Source organism: Triticum aestivum, chromosome 6B, assembly GCF_018294505.1.
Source record: "Triticum aestivum cultivar Chinese Spring chromosome 6B, IWGSC CS RefSeq v2.1, whole genome shotgun sequence".
Classification (NCBI taxonomy): Eukaryota; Viridiplantae; Streptophyta; class Magnoliopsida; order Poales; family Poaceae; genus Triticum; species Triticum aestivum.
This window is the reverse complement of record NC_057810.1, coordinates 203,431,541-203,449,087: the sequence shown is the minus strand read 5'-3', so window position 1 is coordinate 203,449,087 and position 17,547 is coordinate 203,431,541. Positions and strand designations below refer to the sequence as shown.

General features: G+C 36.7%; 1 long non-coding RNA gene across 1 annotated transcript; it reads left to right on the top strand.

The window, feature by feature from the left end:
• The first annotated feature begins 228 nt into the window (after positions 1-228).
• On the top strand, positions 229-1,562 carry LOC123133961 (uncharacterized). The gene is made up of 2 exons (XR_006465447.1): positions 229-701; positions 809-1,562. It is a non-coding gene; the product is annotated as an uncharacterized lncRNA (long non-coding RNA).
• The last annotated feature ends 15,985 nt before the right edge of the window (positions 1,563-17,547 follow it).

Genomic DNA, 17,547 nt, shown 5'->3' with positions numbered 1-17,547 from the left:
TGACTAGATGATCGTTTCTTCTATTTAAAATGCATGCAATTGTTTATTGAGATGTGTGCGAATGATCTGCATAGTCACTTATGTAATTGAATGTTTATTTCAGTTATATATATATATATATATATGACAACACTATTCTAATCCTCGGATTAGAATAGTTATTTGGATCACAGCCAGTCCCTATATATAGGCAGCGACGAGGTGCTCTAAATCTGAGAATCCCACGCGAACCGAACAAAGGGAAAAAAAAGGCAAGATCCCACCCGTGCCTCCTCAACCTCCCGATCCCCAACCCCGACAATTCCTACGCACCGCCCCCATCGAGCCTGGATCCCCGCCCGCCGCCGAGCCCGGGATTCCCATGCGCCGCCGCCGAGCCTGGAATCCCCGCTCCATCGTTCCTGGGATCCCAGCTTACCGCGGGGCCTTGGATTCCCACGCACCGCCGCCTACCCTAGCTCCTCCACTGGCCGTCGCCCCGCTCCGACCACCGTCCACGACCTGGCCATGCACCTACAAGCGCCGTCACCGTTCCTGCCCCAACCACCGCCTCCGCACCACCCCACTGGACACCGGCGACCCGCGGCACACCAACCTGTCGGACCGGCGCTGCCCCAACCGGTCGTCCGCGCACCGCCGCAACCCTCCGGCTCCTGCACCTAGCGAGCGCCGCTGCATCCCCAACCTCCAGCACCACTGAAGTTCGTCCTGTCTAGCAACTTCAGTTCGCTTCTTTTTTTAGTTTCGATTCTTTGATTGCATGCTATATTCCTTGATTCCATGTCTGCTCCCTCCGACGCCGCTGCAGGTCACCTTTGCTACCTCCCTGCTTCTGGTGGTTCCTCTGCATCTCCCACTTGCGGCCACGACTTCTTGTCCTCCCATGGACGGCGTACGACAGTGATATTGTTGGCAAATTAGACCGGCCTGATGCTCTTGTTGTTGGTCGTCAGGTTGGCCGTGCCCAATCCGACAAGGAGGAGCAGCAGTAGTAGGTACTGGTGCAAATTAGGGTGTGTGGTGAGGAGAGGAGATTTCTTTGCTCCATTGCCGCTGGCCTCGGGTAGCTTCGTCTCTGGCTGCTTCCTTGTTACTGCTGGTACAGAAAAGAATGAACTGCAGGTCAACTCCGCCTCATGTCGAAGTGTCTGCCTTTTTCTTTGAACCGCTTCCTTTCTGCTTGTAAACTCCTTCCTCTGAACAAGTACTGCTATGGCTACCGTTATGTGCTCACCAAAAACAAAACAGAAAGTGAGAACAGTGCTTGGTTGTGATATGATATGAAAGATGTGTGGTGGTGAGAGGACAGAGGAAAAAGGACACAAGTACTGCTATAGAAAAACCAACGAATACTTGTTTGATTATGTTTGGTAGTACGTGACAGAAATAGTAGTTCACACTTGAAACTTGAGCATTTTATTGGACTAGTTCACGTGTATGTGACCTTTGTGGCTGTACATGTTTTTTTTCCTCGTTTGTTAGAAAACTGATGTACTACTATCTCATATGTGAATGAAGATCTCATCTCAAGATGGATACTGATTTCTTCGTTGTTTTGCTTATAGTAATGTACAATTTTTGTATTTTGAATCAAAATCAAAAGGTTCAAATTAAAATAGCAGAGCAATTGAACTTTTTTAAAAAATATTGAATTTCCTCGTTTAAAATTATATAACCAAAAGTTGAAATTAAAATAACATAACCATTTAAATTAAAATAAAAACCAGTAAGTTCAAAATAAAATAATACTCCCCCGTTTAAGAGCAGTATGATGTTTGTAAAAAATAAATCATATTGCTCAGCAATATGTGGCATTCACGTCGGTAGCGCTACACACACACCGCTCCCTGCGCACGCACGCGTGGTTTTTCTCTCTAGTAACTAGCATGTTTGGTGAATGTGTGTGAAGTCCTGCTACTACCAACAGAGAAGGAAAACTGCCATTCAACCTCATTTTGAGATTAAAAAATGGAACCAATTTAGTAAACTTGGGAAGCCCACATTGTGTCGCCGCCCATTTCTTTTATAAGATGGTCGTGTGTACGTGCATGTGGTGTTCGTGTGTGCGCGCATTCAGTGTGCTCGTACTATGGGTATGTTTTTCCTTTATTTTTGTATAAATCAAAAGTTCATAAATACAAAAAACATAAGTTCAAAATATCTTATAAAATAAACATTTGTATGCAAAATTCACAGGCGAAAAAATGAGTTTTGTGCCTGGGTGTGTGCCAACACCACAAGTTCGGATGAGGAAAAAGTAATGAAATCAAACCTAAAAATGTTCATTGCACAAGTTCGAATAAAAAAGAGGAACACACCATCAAAATATCCCACAGAAGGTCAAATTGAAATAACAAATATAGTTCAAAAAAGAGTAATTAGAAAATGGATTTCTCTTGTTTCAAAAACAAACACCCTAGAAGTTTAAATTAAAATAATAGAGCGGCTCAATGTTTACTGAAAACTCGGATTCAACCGCCAATAAAAATTAAAACCAAGGACTTCAAATAAAAAATGGAGCAGATAAAAGTTTATATAAAAATGTGTTTGCTCGTTTCTACAACCATAGAAGATCAAATTAAAAAAACAAAAGAGCGGTTTGATATTTCCCCATTTCTAAAATAGAAACTAAGAAGTTCAAAATAAAAAACCCGATAAGTTCAAGTTTTAAAACAACTGACTAAATAATGAAAAGTAAGAAGTTCAAGCAAGAAATAGAATAGTTCAAAATTCATTAAAAAAATATGTTGCCCTTTCTAAACAAAAAAACTCTACAAGTTCAAATTTAAATAACGGACTGTTTCAATATTTCTTACAAACCTAGGATTTTTTTCGTTACCAAAAAATAAACCAAGAAGTCCAAATTACAAAAATAGAGAAGTTCAATATTTATCAAAAAAACTCAAATTTTCCTTGTTAGTAAATAAAAAATATGAAGAAGTTCAAATTAAAAAAAAGTAGTTCGATGTATACGGAAAACTCAACTTCTTTCTGTTTATAGGAAAAATAAACGTATGAAGTTCAATTTTATTTAAATGTTTGATGATTATTTAAAAACATATTTTTTTTCATAAAAAAGACTAAGAGTTTCAAATTAAAATATCATAGAAGTCCTAAGTATACAGAAAACTCAGATTTTTCTCATTACTAAAGAATAAAATGGGGAAGTTCAAATTAAAGTAAAGGAACAAATAAAAGGTTAAAAAGATATTTTCGCCTTTTTCTGAAAAATAGAAGTTCAAGCTAAAACAACAACATGGTTCGATGGTTATTTAAAAAATATAGGATTTTACCTTTTTTTAAAACTCATATATATGTTGTTATTAAAAAATCAACCATGAAGTTCAAATTGAGAAAACATTGAAATTTGATGTTTGTTTGAAAAATCAAAAACAAATCTTTACCAAAAAATGTGAAGTTCAAATAAAAAAACATGGAAGTTCAGAGTGAAAACTACTAGCTATTCAACTACTACATGGAGTGGTTTTCATATACAAAAAAAGAATAAAAAGACAAGGCCTAAAAAGACATTTAGCTAGAAGTTCATGTGATGGGCCTCGGAAGTTGAAATATTCTTGTAAAGGAGGTTCACGTACATAGAGAAGTTTGAAGTATATAAAAAACTCAGATTTGTTGCAAGAAGTTCAAGTGCTCTGTCCAGAAAAGTTCAAAAATACTTGCGAAAGAGGTTCACCTTGTATTTCCATGTTCGGTTTTTTCTGTATAAAAATTGAATACAATTCTTTACTCAAAAATATAAAAAGGTGAAGTTCATATTGAAATAACAAAGAAGTTCGGAGTTTATTAAAACCTAGGATTTACCTGTTCAAAAAATAAAAAACACAACACCATTTTTTGCACTTCTAAAAACAACTCATAAACGAAAAAAATGTTGCTAGAAGTTCAAGTGCTCAGCGAGGAAAAGTTCAAAAAATTCTTGTGAGAGAGGTTCACCGTGTATTTAGATGTCCAAAATACATAAAAATATGTTTTTTGGTGTTTTAAAATAATGCTCTCAAACCAGAGAGAAGTTCAAAAGTGATAACAACCAGAAGTTCACGTACTACATGGTGTGTATTTCATACAAGAAAAATACAAATAAAGTGAAACAGAGTGAAGTTCAAACAGACATGCCCCAGAAGTTTAACTACTTCACGTAGTGCGAAAAACATCATGTCAAAAAATAGCACGTCAAAAATAGAGTGAAGTTCAAACAGACATGCCCGAGAAGTTCAACTACTTCACGCAGTGCATTTCCATTTGCGATGAAGGCAGAAATCATGATCTTGTCAATTTCTAATTACTTCAAAACGACAGGAATATCATTTGTATAAGTTCAAGTCCTCGGTCGGAGAAAGTTAGAAATATATTGTGAGAGAAGTTTATACAAAAAGAATATTATTTGTGTAACACTGACGAAAATGGATGGGAAAATTACAAACAAAAATATGTCACTGAAGTCCAACATGAAAACAGCAAGAATTTCAACTACTACACTGAATGAATTTCGCAAGAAAAACTTTTGAAAATGTCACGAGTATGAAAAAATGATCAACACGGAAAAGTTGCGTGTTTATAGCAGCTTTCCATCGATATATCACTTGCTTAATTCCGGTGAGTGAATGAAGAGCTATGAGCAAAAAAAAGCACGTGAAAAACAGAGTGAAGTTCAGGCAGAACTGCCACCGAAGTTCAAGTACTTCACGCAATGCACTTTCGACGAATCTGTTTCGCGATAAAGGCAGAACGTGTGATCTCGCCGTTTCTGAAATTACTTGAAAATGGCTGGGATTCAGAGCAAACCTTCAACATGAAAAAGTTTTGCATTTTTTGTAGCTTTTCAACAGTATATTATTTGCCCCGTTCCGATGAAGTTTCTAGAAATTACGGCGAAAATATGTTTTTAGCCATTTTAAAAATCAACGTAAAACCGTAATGAATTTGGAGAAACAATATATACAAAAAAGTTGCGCATTTGTTTAGGCTTTCCAACGCCATATCATTTCCTATGTTCGGACGTATGATTAAAAAAATATATCAAAAATACAAACTTGGTAGAACTTGTACCGTTTTCTAAATTACTCTTAAACCATTCAAAATTAGAAAAAACTTTCAACATCAGAAAAAAGCACATTTTCATAATCTTTCCAACACCATATCATTTGTCTCAATTAGATTAGGCATTTAGAAATGGCAACGAAAATATGAACTCGGTTGTTCGGTTTGCGAAATTTTACGATTTTCCACATTACTCTTCAACCATAGGGAATTAGAAAAAACTTTCAGCATGTGGAAGGAGCGGTTTTAAGCAGCTTTCCAATGCTATATTATTTGCCTCACTCCAATAAACGGTTTAGAAATGCGATCGAAAATACGATTCACGTTTTTTATATGAAGAAAAAATGATTTTCAAAACTGCTCTTAAACCACTTACATTTTGCCAAAATTTGAAGTTGGGTCATGATACTGGTGTCCATATCTTTCCAATGCTATATCGCAAGTCCCATTTGGGAGATGTTGACGGAAGTTCAACCTAGCACTAGGGGAAGTTCAGGTCGAACAAATCAGGCACTAAAATTGCAAAAAACGCAATTTCATCACGTCCCGAGAGCAAAATCTGCCAGCGAGCGAGATTTCTATGTAAAACCGGTATTTAGTTGCTAAATTTGTTTTCTAGATTACACTAACATCATATAGAACACTACTAACCAAAATAATTCGCGGGGGAAGCCACGGTTGCAAAGATAGCCCGAAGGTCGGGTTCGTACAGAGGGAAGTTCAGGCGCGTGTACAAACAAAAATACGTCATAGAAGTTCAACGTGAAAATAGCATGAAGTTCAACTACTATGCTGAATGAATTTCAGATGAAAAACTTTTAAAATCGTTGCGAGTATGAGAAAATGATCAACACGGGAAAGTTGCGTGTTTACAACAGCTTTTCATCGGTATATCACTTGCTCAATTCCGGTGAGTGGATGAAGAGCTAGGAGTAGTGGATAGAAATATAGGAGAAAAAAAGCACGTGAAAAACCGAGTGAAGTTCAAGTACACGTGTCGAGAAGTTCGGGTTCTTCACGCGGTGCATTTTCAAAAATCAGCTTTGCAATAAAGGCAGAACGAATGATCTCGCCATTTTCGTAATTACTTGAAAATGGCTAGGAATCAGAGAAAACTATCAACATGAAAAAGTTTCGCATTTTCCTTAGCTTTTCAGCGGTATATTATTTGGCCCACTCCGATAAAGTATGTGGAAATTATGCCAAAAATACGTTTTTATTCATTTTCAATTTGACTTAAAACTGTAAGGAATTAAGAGAAACAATATATACAAAAAAGTTTCGCATTTGCTCAAGCTTTCCAACGCCGTATCATTTGTTGCATTCGGACGTACGGTTAAAAAATTAGCTCGAAAATACGAACTCAGTGGAACTTGTATCGTTTTCTAAATTACTTTTAAACCGTTCCAAATTAGAAAAAACTTTTAACATGAAAAAGTAGAACATTTTCACAAGCTTTCCAATGCCATATCATTTGCCTCAAATGGATTATCCATTTAGAAATTACATTGAAAATACGAACTCGGCTGTTCGGTTTATGAAATTTTATGATTTTCAAAATTACTCTTTATCCATAGGGAATTAGAGAAAACTTTCAACATGTGGAAGGAGCAGTTTTCCAGCAGCTTTCCAACGCTATATTATTTACCTCATTCTGATAAATGGTTTAGAAATGTGATCGAAAATACGATTCACATTTTTTGTATGAAGAAAAAACGGTTTTCAAAACTGCTCTTAAACCGCTTACATTTTGCCAAAAATTTAATTTGAATCATGATATTGGTGTCCATAGCTTTCCAACGGTATATCGCAAGCCCCATTTGGACACTTTTTAGCTAAAGTTCAACCTAGTACTCGGAGAAGGTCAGGCGTGTTACTCGGGAAGTTCATGTTGTGATCAGAATATTATTCTAATCCCGTGATCAGAATAGTGTTTATGTATATGTATATATATATATATATATATATATATATATATATATAGTGTTACTATTCATCACCCAGGGTCCAGAATACGTTATTCTTCACCACCCGAGGTAATCTTACGATCATTTCATAAACAAATTACGTTTCAAATACAAATAGTTACAGTCATATTGATTCACTGCATAAAATTTGGCATAAAAATGTCAGAAGACCAGAAAAATTACATTTTATGTACATTTTACACTATGTTTTTATGTTTGAAAATTGCGTACCATCAAATATTTTTTACGGCCATTATATATTTTCTTATGTTCTCTTTTTATATCTGAAATAAGATAAAATTTACGGAACATAAAATTACGGTGCATTCATGTTAAAATAGAGGGGGGTGAAAAAAAACTATTCCTCACCCAGGATGACGAATAGCGCAACCCTATATATATATATATATATATATATATATATATATATGTTATTCTTCTGTAGACAGAGTAAATTACACGGCTTATTAGCAGCAATCATCTGTGTTATTATTGGTCTTCGCAGACATTTCTGATTACGGACCTGTTTGCCGCATATCACACACATCTTGTTCAGTAGAACCATTTCCATTGTGTTGCCTAATCACACACAGTTCATCCTAGTAAACCGTATGATATATATCGCACACACCTTCATCCGGCTGCCCGTTTCTTTTGTTCCTCCTCATCGCAAACAGCTAATTGAACTGAACCGTATGCCCTGCATCACACACGCAACTAACATCTGAACCATATTTGATGCATCCGTCATCGCAAATGTTTTGCACTTTTTTGACGGTTTTTTACACCACCGTTTGCGATTATGGCATCGCACACAGTTTCGTCGAAGGATCTCTGATTCGACTGTCGCGTTTGGACCATCCATCAGTAATGGTATGGTGGTTGTTTTGAGGAAGGTATGTGGTTGATTTATGGTACCGGCGAAAGTTGTGCGTCACTAAAGAGGCTAGCAATGGTGGAAAGGTGAGAGTGCGTATAATTCATGGACTCAACATTAGTCATAAAGAACTCACATACTTATTGCAAAAATTTATTAGTTATCAAAACGAAGTACTACGTGCATGCTCCTAGGGGGGTAGATTGGTAGGAAAACACCATCGCTCGTCCCCGGCCACCACTCATAAGGAAGACAATCAATAAATAAATCATGATCTGACTTCATCACATAACAGTTCACCATACGTGCATGCTACGGGAATCACAAAATTTAACACAAGTATTTCTACAGTCCACAATTACTCACTAGCATGACTCTAATATCACCATCTTTGTATCTCAAAACAATCATAAGGAATCAAACTTCTCATGGTATTCAATGCACTTTATATGAAAGTTTTTATTATATCCCTCTTGGATGCCTATCATATTAAGACTAAATTTATAACCAAAGAAAATTACCATGTTGTTTAAAGACTCTCAAAATAATATAAGTGAAGCATGAGAGCTAAACAATTTCTATAAAATAAAGCTACCGCCGTGCTCTAAAAAGATACAAGTGAAGCACAAGAGCAAAATTGCCTAGCTCGAAAGATAGAAGTGAAGCACATAGAGTATTCTAATAAATCACAATTAATGCGTGTCCCTCTCAAAAGGTGTGTACAGCAAGGATGATTGTGGAAAACTAAAAAGCAAAGACTCAAATCATACAAGACACTCCAAGCAAAACACATATCATGTGGTGAATAAAAATATAGCCTCAAGTAAAGTTACCGATAGACGAAGACGAAAGAGGGGATGCCTTCCGGGGCATCCCCAAGCTTAGGCTCTTGGTTGTCCTTGAATATTACTTTGTGCTTCCTTGGGCATCCCCAAGTTTAGGCTCTTTGCACTCCTTATTCCATAGTCCATCAAATTCTTACCCAAAACATGAAAACTTCACAACACAAAACTCAATAGAAAATCTCATAAGCTCCGTTAGTATAAGAAAATAAATCACCACTTTAGGTACTGTTGTGAACTCATTCTTTATTTATATTGGTGTAATATCTACTGTATTCCAACTTTTCCATGGTTCATACCCCCGATACTACCCATAGATTCATCAAAATAAGAAAACAACACATAGAAAACAGAATCTATCAAGAACAGAACAGTCTGTAGTAATCTGTAACTCTCGAATACTTATGTAACTTGAAAAATTCTGAAAGATTAGGACAATAGAGAAAATTTGTATATCAATCTTGCGTAAAAAAATCAGAATTGTATCACGCTTCTGTGATTTTTTACAATTCCAGAACTGTGCGCAAAAATTTATGTTTTTCAACATCAAATCAACTGTCACCGTAAGCCATCCCAAAGGTCTTACTTGGCACAAACAATAATTAAACAAAACCACATCTAACCAGAGGCTAGATGAATTATTTATTGCAAAACAGAACCTAAAAAGCAAAAAAAATGTTTTGCCTCCCAACAAGCGCTATTGTTTAACGCCCTTAGCTAGGATAAAAACACGAATATATCTAGGTATTTTCATCTTTGGTATGCAATCCATAAGTAGCTCTCATAATAGATTCATATGGCAATTTTATTTTCTTCCTTGGAAAGTGTTCCATGCCCTCCCTTAACGTAAATTGAAATCTAATGTTTCCTTCTTTCATATGAATAATTGCACCAATCGTTCTAAGGAAAGGTCTACCAAGAATAATAGGACATGTAGGATTGCAATCTATATCAAGAACAATCAAATCTACGGGCACATAATTCCTATTTGCAACAATAAGAACATCATTAATCCTTCCCATAGGTTTCTTAATAGTGGAATCCGCAAGATGCAAATTTAAAGAACAATCATAAAATTCACGAAAACCTAGCACATCACATAGAGTTTTTGGAATCGTGGAAACACTAGCACCCAAATCACACAAAGCATGGCACTCATAATCTTTAATCTGAATCTTAATAGTAGGTTCCCACTCATCATAAAGTTTTCTTGGGATCAAAACTTCCAATTCAAGCTTTTCTTCAAAAGATTGGATCATAGCATCAACGATATGTTTAGTAAAAGCTTTGTTTTGATTATAAGCATGAGGAGAATTCAACATGGATTATAACAAGGAAATACAATATATTAAATAAAAAATATCATAATTAAATTTCTTGAAATCCAAAAGAGTGGGTTCATTGCTACTTAAAGTTTTGACCTCTCCAATCCCACTTTTATCAATTTTTGCATTAAGATCTAAAAACTCTGAATCATTGGGACGCCTTTTAACTAAATTTGACTCATCTCTAGTCCCATGTTTATTAAGATTAATATTGGATACCAAAGGTTCAATAGGAGTCACATCAATCACTTTAAGAGCTTCATCATCATTTTCACGGAAACTAGAAAAACACGTTTTTACAAACCAATCTCGTTTAGCACGCATCTTATGATTCTTTCTTTGCACTCATAAATGGATATTCTCATAGCTTTGAGAGACTCATTAATATCATGCTTGGGTGGAATAGATCTAATTTTCAAAGAATCAACATCAAGAGAAATTCTACCCATGTTCCTAGCCAAATCATCAATCTTAAGCAATTTTTCTTCAATCAAAGCATTGAAATTCTTTTGAGAACTCATAAATTCTTTAACACTATTCTCAAAATTAGAGGGCATCTTATTATAATTTCCATAAGAATTTTTGGAGGAATTACCATAATTATTAGAGGACTTACTAGGAAATGGCCTAGGATTAAAATAACGTCTATACGCGTTACTACCAAAATTGTTCCTACCAACAAAATTCACATCCATAGATTCATTATTCTTTTCAATCAAAGTAGACAAAGGCATATCATTAGTATAAATAGAAGTACTCTTGCTCGAAATTATTTCATAAGCTCGTCCATCTTTCCACTCAAAACATTAATCTCTTCGATGGCATGCACTTTTTACTAGCGGAAGATCTTTCAGTATGCCATTGAGAATAATTAACCATAATATTATCTAGGATTTTAGTAGCTTATCCTAAAGTAATTTTCATAAAAGTACCTCCCGCGGTCGAATCTAAAAGATTTCTAGAAGCAAATTTTAGTCTGGCATAAATTTTTTGTATAATCATCCACAAATTCAAACCATGAGTAGGGAAATTTTGTATCATCAATTTCATCCTCTCCCAATATTGTGCAACATGCTCATGATCAAGTGGCTTAAAATTCATAATCTTGTTCCTAAGGGAGATGATTTTAGCGGGAGCAAAATACTTGGAAATAAAAGCATCTTCACACTTATTCCACGAATCAATACTATTTTTAGGCAAAGATGAAAACCAAGTTTTATCATGATCTCAGAGCGAGAACCGAAATAAGTTCAATTTAACAATATCATTATCCACATCTTTTTCCTTTTGCATATCACACAAATAAACAAAATTGTTTAGATGGGATGCGACATCTTCACTAGGGAGGCCAAAAAATTGATTTTTCATAACAAGATTCAGCAAAGCAACATTAATTTCACAAGATTCCGCACTAGTGGCGGGAGCAATCGGAGTACTAATAAAATCATTATTATTGGTGTTGGAAAATTCACACGATTTGGTATTCTCTTGAGCCATCGTGACAAAGCAAGCAATCCAACACACGAGTACACAAAAAGCAAACGAATAAGGCGAATGGAAGAGGGGTGAAGAAAAGGCAAATCTTTTCGAAAATCGTTTTAGAAGTGGGGGAGAGAAAAATGAGAGGCGAATGGCGAATAATGTAATGGAAGAGATGAGAGTTTATGAAGGGTACTTGGTAGGCTTAACTTGTCGTAGATCTCCCCGGCAACGGCGCCAGAAATTCTTCTTGTTACTTCTTGAGCTTGCATTGGTTTTTCCCTTGAAGAGGAAAGGGTGATGCTGCAAAGTAGAGATAATTATTTCCCTTAGTTTGAGAACCAAGGTATTAATCCAGTAGGAGACAATGCACAAGTCACCGAATACCTGCACAAACAATCAAACAACTTGCACCCAACGCGAGAAAGGGGTTGTCAATCCCTTCAGGGTTACTTGCAAAAGTGAGATCTAGTAGAGATAGATGAAAGTAAACAAACGATAAAGTAAATATTTTTGGTATTTTTGGTTTATAGATCGGAAACTAAAAGACTACAAAATAGTAGACCGGAAACTTATATGATGGAAAATAGACCCGGGGGCCATATGTTTCACTAGAGGCTTCTCTCAAGATAGAAAATAATACGATGGGTGAATAAATTACTGCCGAGCAATTGATAGAAAAGCGCAAAGTTACGACGATATCTAAGGCAATGATCATGAATATAGGCAACACGTCCATGTCAAGTAGACCGAAAAGAATCTGCATCTACTACTATTACTCCACACATCGACCGCTATCCAGCATGCATCTAGAGTATTAAGTTCATAAAGAACGGAGTAACACATTAAGTAAGATGACATGATGTAGAGGAATTAACTCAAGCAATATGATGAAACCCCCATCTTTTTATCCTTGATGGCAACAATACAATACGTGCCTTGCTGCCCCTACTGTCACTGGGAAAGGACACCGCAAGGGTTCAACCCAAAGCTAAGCACTTCTCCCATTGGAAGAAAAACCAATCTAGTTGGTCATCCAAACCGATAGTTCGAAGAGAATTACAAAGATATAAAATCATGCATAGAAAAATTCAGAGAAGATTCAAATAATATTCACAGATAAGCTGATCATAAATCCACAATTCATCGGATCTCGGCAAACACACCGCAAAAAAATATTACATCGAATAGATCTCGAAGAACATCGAGGAGAACATGGTATTGAGAATCAAAGAGAGAGAAGAAGCCATCTAGCTACTAGCTATGGACCCATAGGTCTGTGGTAAACTACTCACGCTTCATCGGAAGGACAATAGAGTTGATGTAGAAGCTCTCCATGATTGAATCCCCCTCTAGCAGGGTGCTAGAAAAGGTCCCTAGATGGTATCTCATGGGTACAGCAGGTCATGGCGGTGGAAAAGTGTTTTCGTGGATGCCTCTAGTGGTTTGGGGATATATCAGAATATATCAGCGAAAGAATTAGGTCAAGAGGTGCACGAGGGGCCCACAAGGGTGGGGGCGCTCCCTCCGGTCTTGTGACCGACTCGTGGCTCCTCCGACTTCATCTCCAAGTCTCCTGTGTGTCTTCTGGTCCAAGAAAAATCATCGCGAAAGTTTTATTCTGTTTGGACTCCGTTTGGTATTCCTTTTCTACGAAACTCAAAAACAGGGAAAAAATAGGAACTAGCACTCGGGTCTAGGTTAATAGGTTAGTCCCAAAGATAATATAAAATAGCAGATTTATGCCTATGTCAGTGTTTCGAGGAAAAGGAATATCAGACGGAGTCAAAACGGAACGAAATCAACTGGAGAAGTTATTTTTGGAAGGAAAGCCACCCGATGGACTTGGACTGCACGTCAGGGAAGAAGGGAGGTGCCCACGAGGGTGGGGGGCATGCCCACCCCCTTAGGGCGCGCCCCCTGCCTCGTGGCCCCCCCTTTGGTCCACCGACGTACTTCTTTCACCCATATATGCCTATGTACCCTAAAACTTCCAGAACAAAAGATAGATCGGGAGTTCCGCCGCCGCAAGCCTCTATAGCCACCAAAAACCTCTCGGGAGCCCTTTCCGGTGCCCTGCTGGAGGGGGATCCCATCACCGGTGGCCATCTTCATCATCCCGGTGCTATCCATGACAAGGAGGGAGTAGTTCACCCTCGGGGCTGAGGGTATGTACCAGTAGCTATGTGTTTGATCTCTCTCTCTCTCTTGTTCTCTCTCGTGTTCCCTCTATGGCATGATCTTGATGTATCCCGAGCTTTGCTATTGTAGTTGGATCTTATGATGTTTCTCCCCCTCTACTCTCTTGTGATGAATTGAGTTTCCCTTTGAAGTTATCTTATCGGATTGAGTCTTTTATGAGAACACTTGATGTATGTCTTGCCATGATTATCTATGGTGACAATGGGATATCATGTGCCACTTGATGTATGTTTTGGTGATCAACTTGCGGGTTTCGTGACATTGGGAACCTATGCATAAGGGTTGGCACACGTTCTTGACTCTCCGGTAGAAACTTTGGGGAACTCTTTGAAGTACTTTTATGTTGGTTGGATGAATTTGAGATTGTGTGATGCATATCGTATAATCATGCCCACGGATACTTGAGGTGACAATGGAGTATCTAGGTGACATTAGGGTTTTGGTTGATTTGTATCTTAAGGTGTTATTCTAGTACGAACTCTTTTATAGATTGATCCGAAAGAATAACTTTGAGGTGGTTTCGTACCCTACCATAATCTCTATGTTTGTTCTCTGCTATCAGTGGCTTTGGAGTGACTCTTTGTTGCATGTTGAGGGCTTGTTATATGATCTTTCTATGTTATTATTGTTGAGAGAACTTGCACTAGTGAAAGTATGAACCCTACGCCTTGTTTCCTATCATTACAATACCGTTTACGCTCACTTTTATCATTAGTTACCTTGCTGTTTTTATTATTCTTGATTACAAAAACCTATATCTACCATCTATTTTGCACTTGTATCACTATCTCTTCGCCGAACTAGTGCACCTATACAATTTACCATTGTATTGGGTGTGTTGGGGACACAAGAGACTCTTTGTTATTTGGTTGCAGGGTTGCTTAAGAGATACCATCTTCATCCTACGCCTCCTACGGATTGATAAACCTTAGGTCATCCACTTGAGGGAAATTTGCTACTGTCCTACAAACCTGTGCACTTGCAGGCCCAACAACGTCTACAAGAAGAAGGTTGTGTAGTAGACATCAAGATCTTTTCTGGCGTCGTTGCCGGGGAGGTTAGCGCTTGAAAGTATATCTTTAGATCTTGGAATCGAATCTTTTTGTTTCTTGTTTTAGCACTAGTTTAGTATATAAAAGAAAACTACAAAAAAAATGGAGTTAAGTTTGTCTCATACGCTTCACCTTTTTAATATCTTTCGTGAGTATGATGGGAAGGAAAATTGTGCTCAAGTGCTAGAAGAAGAATTACATAGAATGCTTGGCATGAAATATGTGAATGATGAGCATGATTGCAATGTTGTTAGTATGAATTCCTTAAATATCCATGATGCTAATGATATGCAAAGCCACAAGCTTGGGGAAGCTATGTTTGATGAAGATGATATTTTTTGTCCCCCAAGCTTTGATGAGCAAATTTACTATGATGAAAGCATGCCTCCTATCTATGATGATTATTCTGATGACACGTATGCTTTAAAGAATAATGATGACCATGAAACTTGTCATCTTGATCCTAATTTTAAATCATATGATAGTTATTTTGTTGAGTTTGCTCCCACTACTATTCATGAGAAGAATTTTGCTTGTGTGGAGACTAGTAAATTTTCTATGCTTGTAGATCATGAAAAGAATGCTTTAGGTGCTGGTTATATTGTTGAATTCATTCATGATGCTACTGAAAATTATTATGAGGGAGGAACATATGCTTGTAGGAATTGCAATAATATCAAGTTTCCTCTCTATGTGCTTAAAATCTTGAACCTATGCTTGTTTTACCTTCCTATGCTTGTTGATTATTGTTCCCGTAAGTTGTTTGCTCAAAAAATCCCTATGCATAGGAAGTGGGTTAGACTTAAATGTGCTAGTCATATGCTTCATGATGCTCCTGTTATGTTTCAATTCTTATCTTTTATGTGAGCATCATTATGATCATCATGCCTAGCTAGAAAGGCATTAAAGAAAAGCGCTTGTTGGCAGACAACCCAATATTTATCCTTACTGTTATTGTGTGTCCACATGATTATACTACTGTAGTAATCATGTTTTATAGCTTTTGTTTCAATGAAGTGCCAAGTAAGACCTTAGGGTAGCTTACGGTGATAGTTGTGTTGATCCTGCTGAAAATCAGAAACTTTTGCACCCCGTAAATTAGTTTTTTTAATTCACAGAACCATGCTTATGATCTGATTCTTTTTGATATGGATTGGTACACAAATTGCTTAGGACTTCCTAATTTGGTAGGATTTTTGGAGTTTCAGAAGTATACGTTTGATACAGATTACTACAGACTGTTCTGTTTTTTTGACAGATTCTGTTTTCATTGTGTTGTTTGCTTATTTTGATGAATCTATGAGTAGTATCGGAGGGTATGAACCATAGATAAGTTGGATTATAGTAGATATTACACTAATATGAATTTATAATGAGTTAATTACAATACCTTGAAGTGGTGTTTTGTTTTCTTTCACTAACGGAGCTTACGAGTTTTCTGTTAAGTTTTTTGTTGTGAAGTTTTCAAGTTTTGGGTAAAGATTCGATGGACTATGGAACAAGGAGTGGCAAGAGCCTAAGCTTGGGGATGCCCAAGGCACCCCAAGGTAATATTCAAGGACAACCAAGAGCCTAAGCTTGGGGATGCCCCGGAAGGCATCCCCTCTTTCGTCTTCGTTCATCGGTAACCTTACTTGGAGCTATATTTTTATTCACCACATGATATGTGTTTTGCTTGGAGCGTCATTTTATTTTGTTAGTATTTGCTTTCTGTTATTTATATTAGTGTTTTTCATCTTTAGTTCTAATAAAAAAGTCAAGGATAGCCTTTGCCATGCCTATTTTGCTAGTATGCATGTTGCTGTTTGAAAACAGAAAGTTTACCGCTGTTGCAAAAATTCCCTAGAAAAGTCAGAGCATGATATAATGTTGAAATGTTTTTCATAATGATCTCTGATAAATTTACTACAGTGGGAATTTTACTTTATAATTTTTGGAGTTAGGGAAGTATTGATACTCCTGCATTCTTTACAGACTGTACTGTTTTGACAGATTGCTGTTATGTTTGCGTTGCTTGCATATGTTTGTTTGTTTAATGATTCTATTTGAGGATAGGAGTATTAAATATCCAGAGGCATTTAGTATGCAATGTTGAATAATAATATTAGTGATTTGTTACAGTAGAAAATGATAAGGTTTTGCATTGGTTTATACTAACCTATCTCACGAGTTCTTGTTGAGTTTGTTGTGAATGAAGCTTTTGATAAAAAGAGAAACCATGATATGAGATGAATTAAGGAGACACAAAAACTCAAGCTTGGGGATGCCCAAGGCACCCCAAGATATTATTTCAAGAAGTCTCAAGCATCTAAGCTTGGGGATGCCCCGGTAGGTATCCCACCTTTCTTCTTCAACAACTATCGGTTATTATCGGTTGAGCCTAAGTTTTTGCTTCTTCACATGAGTTGTGCTATCCTTGAAATGTAGTTTTCTTTAGATTTGCTTGATGTTTGAATAAAGTATCAAGATCTGAAATTATTAAATGGGAGAGTCTTCACATAGTTGCATAATTATTCGACTACTCATTGATCTTCACTTATATCTTTTGGAGTAGTTTTTGTTATTGCTCTAGTACTTCACTTATATCTTTTAGAGCACGATGGTAGTTTTATTTTGAAGAAATATATGAACTCTCATGCTTCACTTATATTATTTTGAGAGTCTTAAATAGCATGGTAATTTGCTTAAAATCCTAATATGCTAAGCATAAAAGATTTGTAAGAATTCTTATGAGTGTGTTGAATA